This window comes from Micropterus salmoides, unplaced genomic scaffold (genome assembly GCF_014851395.1).
Source record: "Micropterus salmoides isolate LMB-PRFRI ecotype aquatic unplaced genomic scaffold, ASM1485139v1 Ms_hic_scaffold_2, whole genome shotgun sequence".
NCBI lineage: Eukaryota > Metazoa > Chordata > Actinopteri > Centrarchiformes > Centrarchidae > Micropterus > Micropterus salmoides.
The window spans coordinates 46,472,655-46,488,960 of NW_024041150.1; the positions used below are offsets into that span (position 1 = coordinate 46,472,655).

A 16,306-nucleotide genomic window follows, 5' to 3' on the forward strand; every position below is an offset into this window, starting at 1 on the left:
TCTGAGAAACTCAAGTTGTTATGTCTTTATTCTAGTCTGTGAAACAAAACAAACATTTGCATGTAACAGATGTCAGAATTGTGAGTACTAGGCTACCTGAACTGATGGTTTTCACCAAGAACTGTCAATAAGGATGTTTACTCCCTTCCAAAACCTTGAGTGTTTCGGATTGCAAAGTCCATGTCACTTTTGAAATCCTCGTAGGATCAATGAAGAGGTATTCTAGAGTTACAGTTTACACGTGTGTTTCTCCCTCTCTGGAATTCCACTGAGGGTTTAGGAGATGTGGCATCACGTTGCATCCTGTTCCTCTGATGGATAACAAATGAAAAACACAAGGACAGATTAATGGCTTTGAATAAACCTCTATGTAAAATATTTACTTTTAAGATTTCCCATTCTTAATACAGTGACCATTAAACATAGATGTGATGCAATGTCAATTAAAACAAATTGCCCACATGCATAATAAACTTGTGTTTACGTGTTCAAAGGAATCTATTGAGTCTACTTCAGTGAACTAAGCAATTATTAAAAAAATGAGAAAATTCCTTTTTAGATTGGTGCACTTAACAGTTGAGTTAACTTTTTTTTTAAGGCTGATAGGCCTTAATTAAAACTATACATAGTTTAAAACACTATTCTATTTCCATACACTGGCTGCAAAGTGATGTCAGATAACAAATTATTACCTGAAAATAATCCCTCCAGTAGGCAACAACCCTGTTCTCATGTGCCCTGTTGTTGCTGCCCATCTCTGACCATCTTTTCTCAAACAAGTCATCCATAAATTCCAGGGCTTTAGCACAGGACAGGACGAAAGGCTTCAGGATGCTGTTTTATTTTCAGGAGCACTCCAAGTCTTCTCAATCCATCACTCAGTGACACTCGATGTTTATTCACACAAGAGAGCATACACACGCTTCTGGCATATCAGGCTAAGGGTGACATCAGTAACGAGTTATATCGAGGTCAGGAACTAATAAAGCACAACGGTATGTGCATTAAGTACTGTTACTGGTCGTGTTTCACATGCTGCTCTGTTCATACTGGATTCACACTGTGTGCAAACCACAGCACAGGAAAGGTTAACAGATTTGCAGATTTGATCTCCACGGAGACGCTGAGCCACCTGAAACATCAGCACGTCTTCCAACAGTTTGTCCTTGTCAACCAGGCTTGTAAGATGTCTGAAGCAGCCAGCAGTGGCCAGGAAGTCAGTAAGCGGTTCTGTCAGCTGTCGCAACTCAAAGAGAGAGAACGAGAGAGATGTTTCAGTATCAAGATAACATGCCTTTAGCAAACTAGGCAGTAATAATAGAACCAAATGAAATCTTTACACACATCTTTCAGTTTTCTATAGAGTTCCATGTCTGCGATGTCCTCTAGCAGGGTTAGGGTTAGGGATCCTAACCCTAACCCTGCATGCATCAGGGTCCTCTGCTATGCAGGCAAACGGTGTTCCCGAGATGAAACATGGTGGGGGCCACAAAGGCCCCAGGCTGACAGCAACTGCTCTGCCAGCGATGAAATACCTGTCCTCTCTCACAGCTGAAAGAGTTAATACACATGGTTAAACATCTGGGAAGGCACAGCAGCGAACACACAGCTGGCAGCAAAGCAATAGTCCTAACGCATTGATCAGAAAAGCAGCTAACAGTAGTAACATTCAACTGAAGTGATGGCTTTCATTCTTTGATTTTATATTACAATGAAAAAACTTCCATGACACTTTGTGCCTACAATGACCAGATTTAAAAGCAAAACCTAATTTTATTTAACCTCAGAGAGTTAATGTGACATGTGGTGTGTAATACTGAAGGGCTTGTAAAAAAGAAATACGAACATGCTACATTATATTGGCATCCGTGAATCACTTTGATCGAGATGGGACGTGATGCCTGAAAAACTACAACCCAGAAAAAACGAGCCAAAACTCTAAACCACGAGTGGCCCCTGCCCTGCTGTCTCAAACAAAGAAATACACCCTTAATACATCTATTATAAAAACGCAGGGACACATACCAGAGGAACTGAGAGCCGAGTTGAGGTACTGTTTCTGTCTGGTCTTTTAATCTACACCCCAAAGACCGCACACCCAAACACAAGAAAAGCAATCTAGTGTATGCGGTCCAATGCAGTGAGGAATGCACAGACCTGTATATTGGGGAGAGTAAACAACCACTACACAAACGCATGGCTCAACACAGAAGGGCCAACTCCTCAGGTCAAGACTCTGCAGTCTACTTACATCTGAAGGACAGAGGACACTCGTTTGAGGACCACCAGGTGCACATTTTAGACAGAGAAGATGGATGGTTTGAAAGAGGTGTCAAGGAAGCATCTACACCAGGGTGGAGAAGCCGTCATTGAACAGAGGAGGGGGTCTACGCCACCACTTATCCCCCACTTACAATGCTGTCCTTTCATCACTTCCCAGGAAACTCAACAAACGTAACCTATTGGCCTCAGGTGAAGATACCAACGATGGTCGTTCAGTCTTGGCCTCAGGTAGTCTTAACGACTGTAACGACTGTCGTCACAGCAACAAGGAACACTAACAAACCAGCGGTATCGATGACCCGGGCCAACGACCCCACTGAGGTTAAATAGCTGAGTTTCCCTGCCAGTCAGTCAGAACTGAAGAAGTCCTTTGGATGAGGGACGAAACGTCTTCCAGTATCTTCAACCAAGTCCAGTTGCCCTTGACTTTAACCCTCGTTGGAGAACAGATGAAGTGTGTGGACTTATAGAATGATGACGCTCACTGATTGGGTCTCATCATTCATGCAAAACAAAAACTCATTTACTGACAGTTTTTGTTTTGGCATTTCTATTAAAATATTTTGTACTACTGTACTGTAAATATATTATACACTGCTGTGCATGTCGCCACAGTCGCTTTGTGCTCCTGTGTTACTTTCAGTAACAGGTCCACCTCATTGTCGGTCCAAAGAAATCTCTGGTGTGGTTCTTCGTCTGCATTAGTACTTTCTTCTTTCGCCAAATCATCTGCATCTACGGAGTAGACAATCTGCTTCCTGTCCGGTGTGTGTGATTGGTACTAGATATGTGTTTTCAGTCATTTTAATAGAGAGAGATCAATTCTGAAACAGTTAAAACGCTGGTGGACAGAGATTGTTTTTGATTTAAAACTTTGCATTTTAACAAAAACATAGTAGTGTGGATGTAGCCTAAGCCAGGCTTTGTTGCCATGAACTGACATAGGTTAATTCACATCCACACTACAAACGGCGTTTCAGAGATGATCTCCGATATTAAACAGAAGTGAAAACACCCATTTAGTGGCCATTCATGTACACTGGCCGTTACTACTCCACAGTCCACAGAATAAAGTACTACTACAGATGAAGAACCACACCGGAGATGTTTTTGCATGGATTTGAAATCGAAACTACAAAGTTGCATTTTGGCAGCGGAAAACAGAATGGGAGTTGTCGCATAGCAAACAGCAACGTGCAAATTACAAGTAAATGCGGTTTTTTTACACAGTACAAAATATTTTAATAAATGTGTGTTTTTGCTTGCATGACTGATAAGATCCAATCAGGAAGCCAAATGTGACTATCTGGGTCCTCCGTTAAGCAGGCAGCATTTTTAAACTTCTGTTTTAGGTGATTGGATTTCAGTTCGCGCGGCCTGGACCCGAGGCGTCTGTTGAGCCACCGGGGGTGGGAGGGGCGGGGTAGGGTCGTTCCTCATATTAACATTTAGGTATTGGTTTGGCCTAAACAACAAGCGTATCTCATTATTTTCATTATTGTTCACAGGCCGTTTAGTATGAGAGGCCGATTAGGGTGAAAACACTGAAAACTGTCACACACGCGCTGACGATGTGCGAACATACACTGAAAATGATCATACATGCACCAACAACACACCAAGCACACGCACCGAAACCAGGCACACACACACTGAAATGTGTGTACATCCACATTAAAAAGTACACAAACACACTGAAAATATTCACACCACACAAACTTCACACAGAGTAGGATACAGGCTAATTGTGTGTGTGCCTGTGAAGTCATTTCAGTTTCATTGTAACAAGAAGTCACTGATGCAGCTTGCTAAATATTCATGGTCAAAATACATGTAGAATGTGTTTAATAAGCTCAGCAAATCTTTGCATAGTGTAGATCATAAAGTGAAGTGTTGTAGGTTTCATGTGAAGAAGAAGACAGAGATGAAGTTTATAAAATATCTGAAGGTGAGGAGCAAAAATTAAATGTGACATACAATAAACATCCCTCACTGTAGGTTTAGGGATGCTGAACTAAATATATAAATATAATAAATGATTAACTGTTCATATCATTGCTGAGATAAACAATCTCTCTGAACAAGGAATAACACTCGCACTGAAATGTTTCATCATGTTAGCTATGCTTTTATTTTGAAAGTTAGGACAGGAATCTAAGGCTTCCTGTTACACTACAACAGCTTCCGGGCGCACTAAAATAATTTTACACGCACACACTCAGATACCCCTGTACTTCAGTGTATGTGCGCACATTGTCAGTGCGTGTGTGGTAGTTTTCTGTGTGCATGTGTCTGTTTTTTAATGTTTTCACCCTATTTGGCCTCTCATATCTCATACTGGATGGCATGATCCGTCCGAACGATAACCGGGCACAGAACACGGGAAAGACCTGGTCGGAGGTGCTCCACACAGGCGATGACACACAGATCCATTTGGCCCAGATGGAAAACCACGGGATCGCCACTTTCTCCTCCAGACCTGGACCCCAGCCCTAGATCCCCGCTTCCTGCTCCTACCACGGCGCCGGGTAAGCAACAAGTATTCCAGCGAGGACGCGTGACACTCCAGTTTAGGAGGGAAAAACTCAGAGAATCTGTCCCGGGTAACACAAAAGTCCTGCATATGTACCTTGATGCAGAGCAACGCGGCCCGGTCAGAGACATTGCTAGTAGTTCATAGGATTGACTCAAGGAAAATCACAAGAAGGACCACAAATGTATGAGAGAGCAGAGCAGTGACCGATGCATGGCAGGAACACATACAGCAACAGACAGGAAGACAGAGACAGACAGGAACACATACAGCAACAGACAGGAACACAGAGACAGACAGGAACACATACAGCAACAGACAGGAACAGACAGGAACACAGAGACAGACAGGAACACAGAGACAGACAGGAACACATACAGCAACAGACAGGAACACATACAGAAACAGGCAGGAACAGACAGGAACACATACAGCAACAGACAGGAACACAGAGACAGACAGGAAAACATACAGAAACAGGCAGGAACACATACAGAAACAGGCAGGAACACATACAGAAACAGGCAGGAACAGACAGGAACACATACAGGAACACAGAGACAGATAGGAACATATACAGCAACAGACAGGAACACAGAGACAGACAGGAACACAGAGAATGACAGGAACATATACAGCAAAAGACAGGAACACAGAGACAGACAGGAACATATACAGCAACAGGCAGGAACACATACAGCAAAAGGCAGGAAGACAGAAAAAGAAAGGAACACACTCAGCAAAAGACAGGAAAAGACAGGAACACATACAGCAACAGTCAGGAACAGAGAGAAAGACAGGAACGCATACAGCAAATGACAGGAACACACTCAGCAACTGACAGAGACAGACAGTAACACATACAGCAACAGACAGGAACACAGAGAATGACAGGAACACAGACAGCAACAGACAGGAACACAGAGACAGACAGGAACATATACAGCAACAGGCAGGAACATATACAGCAACAGGCAGGAAGACAGAGACAGACAGGAACACATACAGCAACAGACAGGAACACAGAGACAGACAGGAACATATACAGCAACAGGAAGGAACATATACAGCAACAGGCAGGAAGACAGAAAAAGAAAGGAACACACTCAGCAACAGACAGGAACAGGCAGGAAAACATACAGCAACAGACAGGAAGACAGAAAAACACTCAGCAAAAGACAGGAACAGACAGGAACACACTCAGCAACTGACAGAGACAGACAGTAACACATACAGCAACAGACAGGAAGACAGAGACAGACAGGAACACATACAGCAACAGACAGGAAATCATAAAGCAACAGACAGGAACACATACAGCAACAGACAGGAAATCATAAAGCAACAGACAGGAAATCATACAGCAACAGACAGAAACAGGCAGGAACACATACAGCAACAGGCAGGAACACAGAGATAGACAGGAACACATACAGCAACAGACAGGAACATAGAGACAGACAGGAACATATACAGCAACAGAAAGGAACCTATACAGCAAAAGACAGGAATAGACAGGAACACATACAGCAACAGACATGAACACAGAGAAAGACAGGAACACAGAGACAGACAGGAACACATACAGAAACAGACAGGAACACATACAGGAAAACAGAGACAGACAGGAACACATACAGCAACACACTGGAACACATACAGGAACACATACAGCAACAGACAGGAAGACAGAGACAGACAGGAACACATACAGCAACAGACAGGAACACATACAGGAACACATACAGCAACAGACAGGAACACATACAGCAACAGACAGGAACACATACAGGAACACAGAGACAGACAGGAACACAGAGAATGACAGGAACATATACAGCTACAGACAGGAACACAGAGACAGACAGGAACATATACAGCAACAGACAGGAACACAGAGACAGACAGGAACACAGAGAATGACAGGAAGATATACAGCTACAGACAGGAACACAGAGACAGACAGGAACATATACAGCAACAGAAAGGAACACATACAGCAAAAGGCAGGAAGACAGAAAAAGAAAGGAACACACTCAGCAACAGACAGGAACAGACAGGAACATATACAGCAACAGACAGGAAATCATACAGCAACAGACAGGAACAAAGAGACAGACAGGAACACATACAGCAACAGGCAGGAACACATACAGCAACAGGCAGGAACACATACAGCAACAGACAGGAACCTATACAGCAACAAACAGGAAATCATACAGCAACAGACAGGAACACAGAGACAGACAGGAACATATACAGCAACAGGCAGGAAGACAGAAAAAGAAAGGAACACACTCAGCAACAGGCAGGAAGACAGAAAAAGAAAGGAACACACTCAGCAACAGACAGGAACAGACAGAAACACATACAGCAACAGACAGGAACAGAGAGAAAGACAGGAACACATACAGCAAATGACAGGAACACACTCAGCAACTGACAGAGACAGACAGTAACACATACAGCAACAGACAGGAAATCATAAAGCAACAGACAGGAAATCATACAGCAACAGACAAGAACAAAGAGACAGACAGGAACACATACAGCAACAGGCAGGAACACATACAGCAACAGACAGGAAACTATACAGCAACAGGCAGGAACACATACAGCAACAGGCAGCAACAGAAGGGAACACAGAGACAGACAGGAACACATAGAGTAACAGGCAGGAAGACATACAGAAACAGGCAGGAAAAGACAGGAACACATACAGAAACAGGCAGGAAGACATACAGAAACAAGCAGGAAAAGACAGGAACACATACAGCAACAGACAGGAACACATACAGCAACAGGCAGGAACACATACAGCAACAGGCAGGAACACATACAGCAACAGGCAGGAACACAGAGACAGACAGGAACACATACAGCAACAGGCAGGAACACATACAGCAAAAGACAGGTAGACAGAAACAGACAGAAAAACACTCAGCAACAGACAGGAACAGACAGGAACACATACAGCAACAGACAGGAAATCATACAGCAACAGACAGGAACAGAGAGACAGACAGGAAGACAGAGACAGACAGGAACACATACAGCAAAAGACAGGAACACATACAGCAACAGACAGGAACACATACAGCAACAGACAGGAACACATACAGCAACAGACAAGAACACAGAAAGACAGGAACACATACAGCAACAGACAGGAACACATACAGCAACAGACAGGAACACATACAGCAACAGACAGGAACACATACAGCAACAGACAGGAACACATACAGCAACAGACAGGAACACATACAGCAAAAGACAGGAACACATACAGCAACAGACAGGAACACAGAGACAGACAGGAAAAGACAGGAAGACAGAGACAGAAAGGAACAGACAGGAACACAAGGACAGACAGGAACATATACAGCAACAGACAGGAACACAGAGACAGACAGGAACACAGAGACACACAGCAACAGACAGGAACACATACAGCAACAGGCAGGAAGACAGAGACAGACAGGAACACATAAAGCAACAGACAGGAACACAGAGACAGACAGGAACACAGACAGCAACAGACAGGAACAGACAGGAACACATACAGCGACAGACAGGAACACATACAGCAACAGACAGGAACCTGTACAGCAACAGACAGGAACCTGTACAGCAACAGACAGGAACCTGTACAGCAACAGACAGGAACACATACAACAACAGACAGGAACACAGAGACAGACAGGAACATATACAGCAAGAGACAGGACCCTATACAGCAACAGGCAGGAAGACAGAGACAGACAGGAACACATACAGCAACAGACAGGAACACATACAGCAACAGGCAGGAACACAAAGACAGACAGGAACACAAAGACAGACAGGAACACATACAGCAACAGACATGAAAACAGAGACAGACAAGAACACATACAGCAAAAGGCAGGAAGACAGAAAAAGAAAGGAACACATACAGCAACAGACAGGAACAGAGAGAAAGACAGGAACACATACAGCAACAGACAGGAACACACTCAGCAACTGACAGAGACAGACAGTAACACATACAGCAACAGGCAGGAACACATCCAGCAAAAGACAAGAATACATACAGAAACAGGCATGAACAGATAGGAACACATACAGCAACAGACAAGAAGACAGAAACAGACAGGAACACATACAGCAACAGACAGGAACACATACAGCAAAAGACAGGAACACAGAGATAGACAGGAACACATACAGCAACAGACAGGAACACATACAGCAACAGACAGGAACACATACAGCAACAGACAGGAACACATACAGCAACAGACAGGAATAGACAGGAACACATACAGCAAGAGGCAGGATCACATACAGCAACAGACAGGAACACAGAGACAGAAAGGAACACAGAGACACACAGCAACAGACAGGAACACATACAGCAACAGGCAGGAACACAGAGACAGACAGGAACACATAAAGCAACAGACAGGAACACAGAGACAGACAGGAACACAGACAGCAACAGACAGGAACAGACAGGAACACATACAGCGACAGACAGGAACACATACAGCAACAGACAGGAAAACAGAGACAGACAAGAACCTATACAGCAACAGACAGGAACACAGAGACAGAAAGGAACCTATACAGCAAAAGACAGGAACCTATACAGCAACAGACAGGAACACACTCAGCCACTGACAGAGACAGACGGGAACACATACAGCAACAGACAGGAAATCATACAGCAACAGACAAGAATACATACAGAAACAGGCATGAACAGATAGGAACACATACAGGAAAAGACAGGAACAGAGAGAAAGACAGGAACACATACAGCAACAGACAGGAACACATACAGCAAGAGAAGGAAAACACAGAGACAGAGAGGAACACAGAGACAGACAGGAACACATACAGCAACAGACAGGAACACAGAGACAGACAGGAACACAGAGACAGACAGGAACACATACAGCAACAGACAGGAACACAGAGACAGACAGGAACACATACAGCAACAGACAGGAACACAGAGACAGAAAGGAACACAGAGACACACAGCAACAGACAGGAACACATACAGCAACAGGCAGGAACACAGAGACAGACAGGAACACATAAAGCAACAGACAGGAACACAGAGACAGACAGGAACACAGACAGCAACAGACAGGAACAGACAGGAACACATACAGCGACAGACAGGAACACATACAGCGACAGACAGGAAAACAGAGACAGACAAGAACCTATACAGCAACAGACAGGAAAACAGAGACAGACAAGAACCTATACAGCAAAAGACAGGAACCTATACAGCAACAGACAGGAACACACTCAGCCACTGACAGAGACAGACGGGAACACATACAGCAACAGACAGGAAATCATAAAGCAACAGACAGGAAATCATACAGCAACAGACAAGAATACATACAGAAACAGGCATGAACAGATAGGAACACATACAGGAAAAGACAGGAACAGAGAGAAAGACAGGAACACATACAGCAACAGACAGGAACACATACAGCAAGAGAAGGAAAACACAGAGACAGAGAGGAACACAGAGACAGACAGGAACACATACAGCAACAGACAGGAACACAGAGACAGAGAGGAACACAGAGACAGACAGGAACACATACAGCAACAGACAGGAACACAGAGACAGACAGGAACACATACAGCAACAGACAGGAACACAGAGACAAACAGGAACACATACAGCAACAGACAGGAACACAGAGACAAACAGGAACATATACAGCAACAGACAGGAACCTATACAGCAACAGACAGGAACACAGAGACAGACAGGAACATATACAGCAACAGACAGGAACACATACAGCAACAGACAGGAACAGAGAGACAGACAGGAACAAATACAGCAACAGGCAGGAACACATACAGCAAGAGAAGGAAAACACAGAGACAGACAGGAAAACATACAGAAACAGGCAGGAACACATACAGAAACAGGCAGGAACAGACAGGAACACATACAGCAACAGACAGGAACACAGAGACAGACAGGAACACATACAGAAACAGGCAGGAACAGACAGGAACAGACAGGAACACATACAGAAACAGGCAGGAACACAGAGACAGACAGGAACATATACAGCAACAGGCAGGAACACAGAGACAGATAGGAACATATACAGCAACAGACAGGAACACAGAGACAGACAGGAACCTATACAGCAACAGACAGGAACACAGAGACAGACAGGAACCTATACAGCAACAGACAGGAACCCATACAGCAACAGACAGGACACAGAGACAGATAGGAACCTATACAGCAACAGACAGGAACAGAGAGACAGACAGGAACATATACAGCAACAGTCAGGAACACATACAGAAACAGGCAGGAACAGACAGGAACCCATACAGCAACAGAGAGGAACCCATACAGCAACAGACAGGAACCCATACAGCAACAGACAGGACACAGAGACAGACAGGAACACATACAGCAACAGACAGGAACACATACAGCAACAGACAGTAACACATACAGCAACAGACAGGAACACATACAGCAAGAGGCAGGAACACATACAGCAAGAGGCAGGAACACAGAGACAGATAGGAACATATACAGCAACAGACAGGAACACAGAGACAGACAGGAACATATACAGCAACAGACAGGAACACAGAGACAGACAGGAACCCATACAGCAACAGACAGGAACACATACAGCAACAGACAGGAACCTATACAGCAACAGACAGGAACCTATACAGAAACAGACATGAACATATACAGCAACAGACAGGAACAAAGAGACAGACAGGAACACATACAGCAACAGGCAGGATCACATACAGCAACAGACAGGAACACATACAGCAACAGAAAGGAACACAGAGACAGACAGGAACACATACAGAAACAGGCAGGATCACATACAGCAACAGACAGGAACACATACAGCAACAGACAGGAACACAGAGACAGACAGGAACACATACAGCAACAGACAGGAACACAGAGACAGATAGGAACACATACAGCAACAGACAGGAACACAGAGACAGACAGGAACATATACAGCAACAGACAGGAACACAGAGACAGACAGGAACCCATACAGCAACAGACAGGAACCCATACAGCAACAGACAGGACACAGAGACAGACAGGAACCTATACAGCAACAGTCAGGAACACATACAGAAACAGGCAGGAACAGACAGGAACACATACAGCAACAGACAGGAACACATACAGCAACAGAGAGGAACACATACAGCAACAGACAGGAACATATACAGGGACAGACAGGAACAAAGATACAGACAGGAACACATACAGCAACAGGCAGGAATAGACAGGAACACATACAGCAACAGGCAGGATCACATACAGCAACAGACAGGAACACATACAGCAACAGACAGGAACACAGAGACAGACAGGAACACATACAGCAACAGGCAGGAACACATACAGAAACAGGCAGGAACACAGACAGGAACACAGAGACAGACAGGAACACATACACCAACAGACAGGAACACATACAGCAACAGAAAGGAACCTATACAGCAACAGACAGGAACCTATACAGAAACAGACATGAACACATACAGCAACAGACAGGAACAAAGAGACAGACAGGAACACATACAGCAACAGGCAGGATCACATACAGCAACAGGCAGGAACACATACAGAAACAGGCAGGAACACAGAGACAGACAGGAACACATACAGAAACAGGCAGGAACAGACAGGAACACATACAGGAACAGACAGGAACACATACAGAAACAGGCAGGAACACAGAGACAGACAGGAACACATACAGCAACAGACAGGAACACATACAGCAACAGACAGGAACATATACAGCAACAGGCAGGAACACATACAGCAACAGACAGGAACACATACAGCAACAGACAGGAATAGACAGGAACACATACAGCAACAGACATGAACACAGAGACAGACAGGAACCCATACAGCAACAGGCAGGATCACATACAGCAACAGACAGGAACCTATACAGCAACAGACAGGAACACAGAGACAGACAGGAACATATACAGCAACAGGCAGGAACACATACAGAAACAGGCAGGAACACAGACAGGAACACATAGACAGACAGGAACACAGAGACAGACAGGAACATATACAGCAACAGACAGGAACACAGAGACAGATAGGAACATATACAGCAACAGACAGGAACACAGAGACAGACAGGAACATATACAGCAACAGACAGGAACACAGAGAAAGACAGGAACCTATACAGCAACAGACAGGACACAGAGACAGACAGGAACATATACAGCAACAGACAGGAACCTATACAGCAACAGACAGGAACCTATACAGCAACAGGCAGGATCACATACAGCAACAGACAGGAACACATACAGCAACAGGCATGAACAGACAGGAACACAGAGACAGACAGGAACACAGAGACAGACAGGAACACAGAGACAGACAGGAACATATACAGCAACAGGCAGGAACATATACAGCAACAGGCAGGAACACATACAGAAACAGGCAGGAACACAGACAGCAACAGACAGCAACACAGAGACAGATAGGAACATATACAGCAACAGACAGGAACACAGAGACAGACAGGAACACATACAGCAACAGACAGGAACACAGAGACAGACAGGAACCTATACAGCAACAGACAGGAACAGAGAGACAGACAGGAAGACAGAGACAGAATGGAACATATACAGCAACAGACAGGAACAAATACAGCAACAGACAGGAACCCATACAGCAACAGACAGGAACCTATACAGCAACAGACAGGAACCTATACAGCAACAGACAGGAACCTATACAGCAACAGACAGGAACACATACAGCAACAGACAGGAACACATACAGCAACAGACAGGAACACATACAGCAACAGACAGGAACACATACAGCAACAGGCAGGATCACATACAGCAACAGACAGGAACACATACAGAAACAGGCATGAACAGACAGGAACACATACAGCAACAGACAGGAACACAGAGACAGACAGGAACATATACAGCAACAGACAGGAACACAGAGACAGACAGGAACACATACAGCAAAAGGCAGGATCACATACAGCAACAGACAGGAACACATACAGAAACAGGCATGAACACATACAGCAAGAGGCAGGAACACAGAGACAGAAAGGAACACATACAGCAACAGACAGGAACCTATACAGCAACAGACAGGAACACATACAGCAACAGACAGGAACCTATACAGCAACAGACAGGTACCTATACAGCAACAGACAGGAACCTATACAGCAACAGACAGGAACAAAGAGACAGACAGGAACACATACAGCAACAGGCAGGATCACATACAGCAACAGGCAGGATCACATACAGCAACAGGCAGGATCACATACAGCAACAGGCAGGATCACATACAGCAACAGGCAGGATCACATACAGCAACAGATAGGAACACATACAGAAACAGGCATGAACAGACAGGAACACATACAGCAACAGGCAGGAATAGACAGGAACCTATACAGCAACAGGCAGGATCACATACAGCAACACATACAGAAACAGGCATGAACAGACAGGAACACATACAGCAACAGACAGGAACACAGAGACAGAAAGGAACACATACAGCAACAGACAGGAACAGACAGGAACACAGAGACCGACAGGAACACATTCAGCAACAGACAGGAACATATACAGCAACAGACAGGAAATCATACAGCAACAGACAGGAACACAGAGACAGAAAGGAACATATACAGCAACAGACAGGAACAGAGAGACAGACAGGAAGACAGAGACAGAATGGAACACATACAGCAACAGACAGGAACCTATACAGCAACAGACAGGAACCTATACAGCAACAGAAAGGAACACATACAGCAACAGGCAGGAATAGACAGGAACACAGAGACAGACAGGAAAACAGAGACAGACAGAAACACAGAGACAGACAGGAACATATACAGAAACAGACAGGAACACAGAGACAGACAGGAACACATACAGCAACAGACAGGAACACAGAGACAGACAGGAACCAATACAGCAACAGAAAGGAACACATACAGCAAAAGGCAGGAACACAGAGACAGACAGGAACATATACAGAAACAGACAGGAACACAGAGACAGACAGGAACACATACAGCAACAGGCAGGATCACATACAGCAACAGACAGGAACACATACAGCAACAGAAAGGAACACAGAGACAGACAGGAACACATACAGAAACAGGCAGGATCACATACAGCAACAGACAGGAACATATACAGCAACAGACAGGAACACAGAGACAGACAGGAACACATACAGAAACAGGCAGGAACAGACAGGAACACATACAGAAACAGGCAGGAACACATACAGAAACAGGCAGGAACACAGACAGGAACACAGAGACAGACAGGAACACATACAGCAACAGACAGGAACCTATACAGCAACAGACAGGAACCTATACAGCAACAGACAGGAACATATACAGCAACAGACAGGAACACATACAGCAACAGACAGGAACACATACAGCAACAGACAAGAATAGACAGGAACACATACAGCAACAGACATGAACACAGAGACAGACAGGGACCCATACAGCAAAAGACAGGAACACATACAGCAACAGGCATGAACAGACAGGAACACATACAGCAACAGACAGGAACAGACAGGAACACATACAGGAACAGACAGGAACACATACAGAAACAGGCAGGAACACAGAGACAGACAGGAACACATACAGCAACAGACAGGAACACATACAGCAAAAGACAGGAACATATACAGCAACAGACAGGAACACATACAGCAACAGACAGGAACACATACAGCAACAGACAGGAACACATACAGCAACAGACAGGAATAGACAGGAACACATACAGCAACAGACATGAACACAGAGACAGACAGGGACCCATACAGCAACAGGCAGGATCACATACAGCAACAGGCATGAACAGACAGGAACACATACAGCAACAGGAAGGATCACATACAGCAACAGACAGGAACACACACAGAGACAGACAGGAACACAGAGACAGGCAGGAACACATACAGAAACAGGCAGGAACACATACAGAAACAGGCAGGAACAGACAGGAACACATACAGCAACAGACAGGAACACATACAGCAACAGACAGGAACACATACAGCAACAGACAGGAACACATACAGCAACAGACAGGAACACATACAGCAACAGACAGGAACATATACAGCAACAGACAGGAACATATACAGCAACAGACAGGAACATATACAGCAACAGACAGGAACACATACAGCAACAGACAGGAACACATACAGCAACAGACAGGAACACATACAGCAACAGACAGGAACATATACAGAGACAGACAGGAACACATACAGCAACAGACAGGAACACATACAGAAACAGGCAGGAACAGACAGGAACACATACAGCAACAGACAGGAACACATACAGCAACAGACAGGAACATATA

General features: G+C 44.6%; 1 pseudogene; it reads right to left on the minus strand.

Annotated features, from left to right (window-relative positions):
• LOC119912011 lies at window positions 1-4,716 on the minus strand (annotated as a pseudogene).
• Window positions 4,717-16,306: the final 11,590 nt, after the last annotated feature.